Here is an 11064-nt window from a genome sequence, read left to right as displayed (position 1 = left end):
GAGGAAATCTCATTTGGAAAAAAAATAGTATCCCATCTCTATAGATGAGTTGTAAGAGACTTGTGGAATCTTTGGCAAGATGAATTCAAGCTGTTCCGGCGGCACGTCACGAGCACACAGCTTTCCAGTTTTTTCCTTTAATTTGTCACTCAGCACTATAATGTTCAGCAAAATTCTGGGTTATAATTAAAACTTATTTCAAAATATTCTAACCAGATCTTTGAACATCTATATATGAATGACACACCTTCATGTAGCTAAAAGATAATTGGATACAACGTATAAAATTGTATAACTTCAGTTGCATATAGGCAAAACTGCTATATGATAGGATCATACAAAGCTGTGCTGTTTGAGATCATATGGCTGTTAGCCATGCATGTTAGATTAATCGGTAATTCTAAATAGGCCATGCATGTGAGGTAGATAAAATGCTTGAAGTGTATAGAATAAAGTGCTATGTGGTTAAAATGTGACTTTTAGTTTCAAGTGAGCGGCCTGTACGACTACAAAGGTGCTGTATAAATGCAAGTCTAGAACACAGATAACCATATTAAGCTTCATAAACTTAGCATTGTTATGTGTGCAGGATTTTTTTTTTCCACAAATGCTGAAATGATTCTTATTTCAGCTTCACTGTGGATATATGTGCCCCAAAAGTACACAAAGCTTCATGTTCCTCGTGACAGTTTTTCTAGCTATCCCGTTAGTACAAATACTAACGTATAAAAATATGTTGAAAAACATAATAATGAATGCCTCATAAGATGAGTTGCTGTTATAGTGATAAATACTCTATACTACAGAACAGCATGTTGTGATACATGATATGAATTGGTTACATACTGCGTGATATTAGATGCTATTATGTGACAAAAAGTTTAGAACTGCCTGTAGGCTATATTAAGATGTTAATGTGTTATTTCTTGTCACCGTTTTGTTCAAAAAACATCTTTTGAAGTGTCTTCCTTTCAGCACCTTGAGATCAAAACCTTCCCTGTTGTAGACTACGGGGGGGGGGGGGGGGGGGGGGGGGGGGGGATAACGGACACAATGCACAGTTGAACACATGATGCATTCACTGTAGCTGTTTCTGTCTGTGTGTGTACTTGACCTTGGCGGCTATAGGACATTTTGGTTCATCAGGAAAGATGATTGTTTCCTTTAAAAGATATTAGGAGGACTGTGTCTAAAGGAAACTGACATGCCTCCCTGCATCCCTGATGGTTTCCACTCCGTTTCTTTTATAGTCACTCAGTAGGTAAGGGAATAGTGTCCCACCTCAGTATTTATACATTAAGCAAGGTCTCCTTGTCCAGAAACAAGAGATGAGCAGTGATTGGGCCCAGAGAATAATTTCTTCTGTGTCTACACTGGGGATCAACCTTAATCAATAATCACCTTGGAGGGAAGTGATGCTCTAGTTTAAGATGAATTGACCTCAGTGGTGATGAGTCTGTAGACAGTGGTCATCCGTTACCACAATACTGGACCCTAATATCTGCAAATGGGGAGGGTGGGAGTCCTGGAGCAGGGCAGGTCTTTATTGTCTGTGCAGGAATTAGTGTGGGATCACGAACATTTGGTGTCCCACCCATCCAGAACTGTCACCACTCCGGTAAACCCATCTCAAAGCTGTCGCTTTCACCACATGCCATGGTAAGAAAGAAGAGGGCAAATGGTTTTGCTTTCAAAAAGATAAAAGCAGAAGGAGTCTGGACAATGTGGCCTTTATTTAAATCTTTTTAAGACATTATATGTTTGAGGTACATGTACTTAAAAAAAAAAGAAAAACATGTAAACTAATGAACATCTCCGTGTGGGAAAGGAAGAGCGAGGAAGTTACGTATCCATTCCAAAAAGCAATAGCCCTCATCCTCTAATGCAATGTGACATTGAATACTACACACAGAGAAACAAGTAACCCCAAATTGGGTTATTCCTCCTACCTGCCAGTAATCCAGTTGATAAGCACTATACATGTAGATTTCTGGGGAGCAGAGAAATCAGATTACCCTGAGCTGAACTGGGATTTTCAGTCTAAATTGGCTGTTCTTCCTCGGGTCTCTCATTCTAACAGGATGAATGAGGGGAAATAAATGATTTGACTTTGCACCAGATAAATTATCTGTGCAGGAGCACACAGCAAAGTAAAGAAAAGGATGCTCGGGTTATTGAGCTTACAAAAATGAACCATGTTCATACATTTAAAACAATAACACAAGTTTAAAAATACAAAATAGTTGCATGACTTCTTGATATTTAGGGATGTAAAGTTATAAAGAAACGACAATTTTGCAAAACAAACGCAGGCAAATCATCTCAACTTGTAACTGCTTAGTTTTCCATAGGGCACCAGTTGTACATCAACTGAAATTAACTTTTACCTGGGCCTTTATTGGACATGGAAGACTTATTGGTGTCATGGATGACCAGAGGGGTGTTTCTGTGTTTCATAAAGGTGTCTCAGGAAAGCAGGGGGTTATTGTGCAAAATCCCATCTTGAACGGATACAAGGAACCAAAACTAATAAAGACAAATCCTGATAACGTGACAGATAATATGAATTAGCTGCAGCTTACATAGACTGTATGTATAAGATGGCCACTATGACTTTTTTTGTGAAGTCTCATTTTGAAGTGATTTTAGCCTCTTTATGACCACTTCTGTCTTTTTGAGTAACTATAATGTGATAATAGGATGGGTGGCTGTGCTATTGCTAAACTAGCTAAACAAACTTGGTAAGCTAGCTGAAGCCTAAGTGACACTAGAATTTCACTCTCCAAAACTCAAAACCCAAGCGCAAAATTCTTGGTTTCTTTCTACATTTAATGCCACAGCACACTATACTATCTGTTATAACTGTATAAACATGTACCAAAATGCAGCAACACCACAAGCGCACACCTGAGAGGTCTAGTTCAGTGACGTGTACACCATGCATCGAGCTAGCTACCATGCCCTGTACAGTTGGTATGTAGAAAGGTAGTTATAGAGACCTTTATTTGTTGTTGTTTCTTTGGTACTCATTCATTGGACAAGTAAAGTCTTTGGGCACTCACTGGCTTTTGGAGTCACCCTTGAGGAACAGCAACTCTTGCATGTTGCTATTTGAATTGTACTAGCAGTCTTCGAAGAAGCCTGTGACCCAGTTTTTTTGGTGAGAATTTTTTTTTATTGCTACAGATAGCTACCAGGTGTCTGCGCCTGTGGATTTACCTTCACCTTATCTTAGCATCCCAGGTTTAATCCAAATATGGTCACCGCCAGCTCAACCCCCCCCCCCCCAAAAAAAAAAACAAGACAGCAAAATAGAAAACTCAAGGTTGCAAAACGATAGCCCTCAAAAATCACAGTGGCTTTGTTCATCTTTGATTTAAAGTCAGTTCAGACCTATTTGAACCTCCATTGCAATGATTGAAAATGAATTCTCCCATGAAAAGAGGATGCATTTTTCCTTTAGCACTTATTTGTTGCTTTTGGTTACGGTGCAGTTAATATTCCGAAAGCACAGTTTAAGCAAGAACATTAGAATTCAAGCATTTATGTGGCCCTTGCATCCGTGCATGTGTGACTTGCATGCAACGCCTCGGCATGATTTATGTCCCGAGCAGCTTTTTCTTGCATTGCAAATAGGTAGAGGCTCAGCGTCTCTTCTGCTGTTTTTGTATTTTCTAACATGACACATGAATCCCCGGTGGCCCTGAGAATCAGACAACCCAGGTGCAACACTAATATCCTCCCAGTATCCAAACATTTCCTTTAAAAGTAACTGGCACATTGGGGCCCATAAATTAGAAGTGAATGCTGCTCAAGATGTCTGGCTTCCAATAAGACCGTACCCAGAGCAATAAACTTTGACATTGCTGCTTGAAAAATGCCTGCCCTTTTTCATTGTCAAGTGTTACAAATTGATGAAATGAGTTCATCGATGTTCCCTGGTCATTATCTCTCCAGTGGCACTTTGTTTTACAGACAGTGGGAAAAGGGACAGTGCAGATTAGAGGCCCAGGCACAGTTTATCAAACAAAATCTAATATCATCCATAAGAGAGGAATCTGGAAATCAATACTTCATTACTAAATTGTTAGTGGGGATGAAGAGTAATTGTGTGAGTTCAGAGATGTGTCTCGGCGGCCGGGGCATAGGAAGTTCAATGTCACCCGGGAAGTGATAAGTAAAGGCACTGATGGGAAGAAACATTTCTGTAATGGGGGGTGCTGTAGGAGGGCAGTGGCCTGAGCACAGAACAGACAATAGACACTGGTTTGCCATTGATTGGCTCAGCTATAAAGATGGAATAGTTTAAAGAGCTGTAGAGAGATAGAGGGGGGAGACAGAGTGAGACAGGAAAAAAAGAGTTAAATTGAGCACCACCTCCTGAATTTACCCTTGTCTTGTCACCAGTTTTTGTGCATTGCGTAAAGTCTTCGGCTGTGGTCACTCCGATCAATCGTCCGGTACATTTGCATCCTGACAGAGATAAGTGCAATGATAAAACAGTTCCTCTGCAAAAATGGAAGACCGCTTGATGACACGGCCATTACTGCTGGCTGAAGGTTCGGCGCTGAAATGGCTTTGTGTTAATGAACGCTAATAAATATCTTTGATGAATAATCAAAGCCGTCGCAGCGGATTCTGTAATGTTTACAGTATTGTACATTCATCTGTTAGGTGTGATCTTAGCAGGGCCCTGTAGCTCCTCTTTTGTTCGCCATGTGTAAGGTCACATCAGTGGAATGAGCACATCACCTCTGTGCAGCCTGGCATGGCCTCATCCCTCTAAAAGCTTGTGTCTGGAGTCCCTCTGACCTGTTCCCCTGCCTCACCATGCTCAGCCATGCAAATCGGAGTGCCTTCAATTTCAACATTCATAAGCCAAAACCTGCAGCTTGCGTTTGAAGCCAGAGGGAGCTTAGAGGAAGCACAGCGCTTCCTGACATACAATAGGGGACTTTTATGTTTTGGCAAAAGGACAAAAAGCGAGGCAATGGTAGAGAAAGTCTTTGTTCTGTGCTAAACCAAACTGTTTACCTGTGTGTGTTTACTTCATTTAGAGACACTTGGGGGTAATCTGAAAATGTCACTCAGTCTGTTCACCACTTTGTTCAGACATGGTCCTGAGAGGATGAGTTTTGTCTAGCACCACAATGAGGTTGACATTTTTGTTTTGAGTGAAATATCTTGACATCTATTGGATACACTGACATTAAATTTGCTCCATATATTTCAGGTCTATCCATCCATTTTCTTCCATGTATAAAATTCAGGGTTGCAGGAATTGGTTGGAGCCTATCCCAGTCGTCATAGGACCAGAGGCAGGATACACAACGACAGGTTGCCAGTCTGTCGCACATTGAGACAGACAAGCATTCACGCTCACACCTAAAGTCAATTTAAATATCACCAAATTTGCAGAGAATCTGCAAAGAACCATGCACACTCCACACACAAAGGCCCCAGGCTAGATCAGTAGCTGGGTGCTAACAACATACCATTGTGTTACCCCAAATATCTGGTACCAAGTGTATTTATTCTAGTTCTCCCAATTATTGGCTGAAATATTGGCTAGCAAATTTGACGAGTCAAACTTGTCCTCTTCTTTGTTTCCTGGCAAAAATATCAGCAAAAATAATGACATTCTCTAATAAGCTAATGCTAATATGCTAATAGCATTAGCTTACACTATTAGCTAGCTTGCACATTGTCACCTTGTATGCTTCCTATTTTAGAAGCCCCAGGGAGCTCTCAGCATAGCTTTAAGAGAGTTTAGTGTTTATCAAAAATGTGGACCAGGAAACCAAAATAATGACCTCAGAGACATCTTTATAACACCGAGGAGAGCGTTTCAGAATCAGGTGGCAGTTCTCACGTTTGTCACAACTTCTTCAAAAGATATTTAAAAAATCTGATTGATTGTTGATGAGGAAACACTGATTATAGCAGCTTTAGGTCTACAGACTCCTAAAACCTTGACTGAAAATGTAAATAATTATAATAAAGATAAGCTAATAACAATTAATATTGGGACAAAAAGTTTATTGTTATGCGTCTCATGTGGCGTAGATATCTACCACTGCAGATTCTACAGATGGAGTAGCTTTTCTAATTAACAAAAAACACCGCCTCGCTTACACATCAAAAACTAGTGGTGGGAGTGATATAACAAGCTGTTAGAATCCAGATACTCTCATTTCGTGAGCACATGTTTGACTGTTCAGCAAGTATACTGTTCCATTTTAAAAAAGAGGCTTCCCCCGTTGTTGACAGAGATAATCATTTTTTTATCGTGGTGCTTTGACGTCGGTGAAGTGAGGCTGACAGTCCAGTAACAGGGGCCGTTTGCTAATGATTTTTGAGCAGCCCCCAACTGAGTCCTAAATGTCTGCAATATCCATAAACAACTCTATACTGTCCAATTAGGCAGACAGAGATGTACTGGGCTGTCAGACAGATTTGCATGGCTAAGCACCTGAGATCCAGAGGATGATGAGGGGGATGGTTCACCGGCCAGGGAAAGAATGTGCACAATGGATGACTTTCATTACAGCATTACCGCTTTACATACACACTCATCCAATTACTGCTTGGATTAATTGATCATCGTACTTTTCTTTCCCCAGCACCCGAGTCGGAGCTGGTGTGTTTTTCTCCCTTCTGTACCGACTACACAACCTGCTGCTTTTATTCCTTTTGCTCTATAGCCCCTGTCCCAGGTTTACAGCCAGGGCTCTTCATAAAAAGTCTGAGGGGACATTTTGAGCAGGGTGGGAGGGTTGAGAGGGGGGGATTGTTAGAGGAAACCGTCACTGGCCACCACTGTGAGGATGGCCATTTGCAGGATCGCATACATTGGGAATAATTAGAATTTATGTGTGCTCGTCAATCCCGCCTCATCCTCTTCCCTGCTGTAGACCCATCAGTGGTCAGAAGGGTTCACCGGAGCATGACTCATCCCTGAGTGCGTTTGATCAGAATGAATTATGCCTTTTAGATTCATTATGGCACTTTATTTCTCCTCTCTGTCCTCCTCCCTTGTCCGTTCAGCACAGGGAATGAAATGTACAAGACAGGGTACATATTTTATTGTATGCATGCTGTCATGCACGCACGGTTAAGGATAAGAAGTAGACAGTGGTGGTTTAAGCTAGCTACCCAGTGCTGCACATTTTGCAGAACACTTTTTCCAAAGAGGCAGTGCAGAAAAAGAAAAAGAAAAACCACAGTATGGACATACTGGAATGTTTATAATATCAGCTCCCAAGCTTGGAACCTTAATGCATGAGAAACATTTGTCAGAGCAAAAAGATTTTCAAAGTGGCATCGCAAAACCACTTTAATATGACAAAAAATCTAATTGAACTCACGCTGTTTAGTGTACAGGACTATGACAAGTGCTAATGGGATCATTTAAGATCATTTAAAATACAAACGAGTCTTTTCTTTCTCTTCATTAATTACTGCTAATTATACGAACAGCTAGCCTTGTCGGGGCAGTGCATTTGGCTGTCTCCGAGTTGTGAACATCAGGTCTGAACAAGAGGATGTCCCATTTCCCTCCTGGATGGCTGGCTGATAATGTGTGGTGATAGTAAGATGAATAAACAACAGCGTGCTAGGATCAGGCTGCATTCATAAGCGAGTCTCGTGTTGCTTTACTGGCCTAACTGTGTTTATCTGAATGATGTTTTTGCTCTTCTTTTGCCTTTTTCTTTTCTTTTTTGTAAAGAATTGCCTAACCTTATTTATCAAAATATGGAGCATGAAGTGCTCCCTTTTTCTTGACTGTGTTCTAGGGAATATTGATAGTGCTAAGGGAGAGCACCTGGCTGGTATTCAGTGCAGGAGAAAAGCACTTGTTTCCTAATATGAACATTTTTAGTCCTTGTTTTGAAATGCGCTGCGTGAGATAAGGGTTTGTTTTTAAACACACGTTCCGTGAATTACAGCAAAGAAGTGAGAATTATTGGAGATATTTGAGTGAACTAAATATTTTAAGCTGCTTACGGTAATTTATTTTGAAAATCCTTTCTTTCAGTTATGTGCAAATCACAACTGTCCGTTCTCTGAATACGGTTGATGCAGCGATGCGTTGGAGATTTCAGCAGAATAAGTCTGCAATGTCGTTTAGAGTGAGCAGATTGCATCAACTCATTTTTGCATTTTTAATTGTTTTTTTCCTTCTTTTTTCCCCCTGCCATGGTCCCATTCCCCTGCAGGGAAAGAGTCCTGTCGAACAGAAAGGTTAGTAATCTTTGTTGCAAGCAAGCTGCTGGATTTCAGATCTGTTAGTGCTTTTTTATCCCTGTTAATAATGTAGTTTCCTATCCTAATTTATGTATGCACATAAGCTTTATCTAACCAGATGTTGTTGTTTTTTTTAAAAATTTGAAACAGTGATATCTGAAAAAATTATTGCTACTGAGTGGTCAATCTTTTTTAAATGTTGTTTTCAGCCTCTGTTCAGAGCTTCATCAGTAATCAAGGGTTAATTTCACACCTCAGTGGATTGCCTGCCTTAATCTCTATTCAGTGTAATTAAATCTGTCCAATAAAGTGAGCTCTTTTCCTCTTTGTTCTCTCACATCTCCTCTCTCTTTTTTTTTATTGTTTTACACCCATCACATCTCATCGTCTGAACTACAGGCCATCCAGCCTCGCTTGACAGGCAGAATCTATCCCTAAAATTAAAACATTCCTGACCGAGATTGTAAGGGGGAAAGCGAGGGAGGCAGGAAAAATGAGCAAAAGGGAGGGAGAGAACAGGGGAGTTTGCTGAGCTTGGGAGAGGAAAAGAAAAGGAAGGCAAAGGGAAGGGAAGCTGACACATCCAGTGTCTATTTTACTTTCTTTTTTCTCATTTCAGCAGAATGGAATGTGAAGATTTGACCCTGTCAATCAGGCCTCTTGACAAGTTTAATCACGATGTGCCCTCTGCAAAATCACGGCTAAATAGGAATGCAAATAATAGAGCGCTGGGGCCTCTTATAAATGGTAATCAAGAGGACTAATCAACTGACAGGTCCACAGATCTGGCTTGCTCAAAGAGTCACTCAGATTTCTTTTCTTTTTTTTCCATTTTAAGTGCTTGCACACTTTTAAACGACATTAATAAAGGGAGGAGGGAAAAGGGAGAATTAACACCTCCATCTGTCCTATTCTTGTTTTCTTTGTACGCGTATGTACGTAACACCTTATTTATGATTGCTTTTTATGCCGCCAACTACTTTTTTTCGTTCAAACTTTTTCCCCCGGTGGAGTAAAAGACAAAAGGTTACATTTAAGCCATGTAAAGGGTATTTTTCTTTTCAAGACAGACCAGCCACACATTTCTGAACAATGTAAATGAGCCTTGCCAATCCACTCCTCTGTGATCTGCCACAAAAGTCAAGGGCTCCATGAAGACTTTGAAATGTTGATTCAGTTGAGTATGGTGACTTCCCTTAGCACCTTTAAAAATACAACTGATCTAAGTTTTATGTGCGCTTGAAAGTTGTGAAGGTTGACTCTCTCTCCCCAATTGTCAAAGATGTCAAAGCTAAATATGAAATTCCGTCTTGCCCTGACTGCATCAAAAGTCAGGACTTTTTCTTTTTTTTTAAGTCCATATATATGAAAGAGATGGTACAAATCTCACTGCTTTGCTATTTCTACTGGACAAAATAGATCACATGTGAAATCCTCCAAACAAATCACTTATAATGTAATCTCTTATTTGCATGGCACACGTTAAGATTAAAATCCAGTGATATTGTATGTGAAATCCTGCAGATTCTTTATGTTTCTGTATCTGTAAATCATTTATTTAGAGGGAAAAAAACATTCCAAAGGGGGTAAATTGGATTTGCAGCAGCGTAATTATACATGATTTTAGATGGTTTGGTTTGTCACTGGGATTAAAAAGGGTTATATGGCACGTCAGCTGGATCTAACATTTTAAAGACTTACACTTCTCTACTCGCTAATGATGGTTTACAGGCCAATTCTCTGGGGGCAGTCTGAGTGCTTCCAAGATATCACATCTTCACAGGCAATCCACATAACTTAGTCTGGCAATGCCAAAGGGAGGTTTAAAGACGAGCCAAAAGAATGAGTAAGAGACATGTCAGAAAACAACATCATGTATAAACCTCTGCAAACAAAACATTACAATATTAAATCCTCTTTTACCTTCCTTCTCTTCCACTGGCTCATTTCTCTAAATTATGAAATTTAAGCGTTAATGAGAATTTTTCAGGCTGTAAATCCCATGTGTTTGATTTCCCATGTTGCATTCATCCACCGAGGCGCGGCCGTATGTGCACCAGAAAGTCGTTTAACACAGATTTCTTTTTTTTTAATGCATATATTTGCTTCGTGTTGGATTAAGTATAGGTAAATTCAGTCACCTTCCTCACCTACAGAAGAAGATCAGCATCCAAACAATGGAACAGGCAAGACCAGACATCATTAGGCTTCTTAACACCTCACAAGACACAGACAGATTGACATCCAGCCAATTTGGCCATGAGCTGCGATAGCTACTAGTAGTCTGCAACCTCACCATGGACTAATGATGGTCCAAGCCTGTCTTGGCCCTTCACAGGCCCTTTTGATCAGGTAGTAGAAATCCAGTGTTATGTGAAGTTCACTATACATTCAGCAGTATTTACCTGCTTGAATCCTGCCGTGAGTCTGGCAGTTGATCAACATAAGAGTTATTTCCACTGATGTACATCATCTTTACGGTACAGCGCTGGTCACCTGTCATCATCCACACTGGAGAATGTGCTAAAATTAACAGAGTGAGAAACAGAGTGATAAACATCCAAACAAGGTGATGGCATATTGCTGATGTGCAATATGCAAACCTTTCCTGCAAAAAAAAGAAAAAAGATGTGATCATGCTATCATTAGCAGCCGCCTTATCTATACGACCCGTTTTGATTAAAAACAAATGGCACGGATCAATTTGCACAGAACAGTCCATCAACTCAGGACTGCAGGCAGCTGCATGGATGGTATGAAGGCAAATATAAGCAGGAATGATGCACAGTATTTATAGCATCCAGATAACACTAGGTT

Source organism: Pelmatolapia mariae, linkage group LG20, assembly GCF_036321145.2.
Source record: "Pelmatolapia mariae isolate MD_Pm_ZW linkage group LG20, Pm_UMD_F_2, whole genome shotgun sequence".
Taxonomy (NCBI): Eukaryota; Metazoa; Chordata; class Actinopteri; order Cichliformes; family Cichlidae; genus Pelmatolapia; species Pelmatolapia mariae.
Note: the sequence above shows the minus strand (reverse complement) of the source record.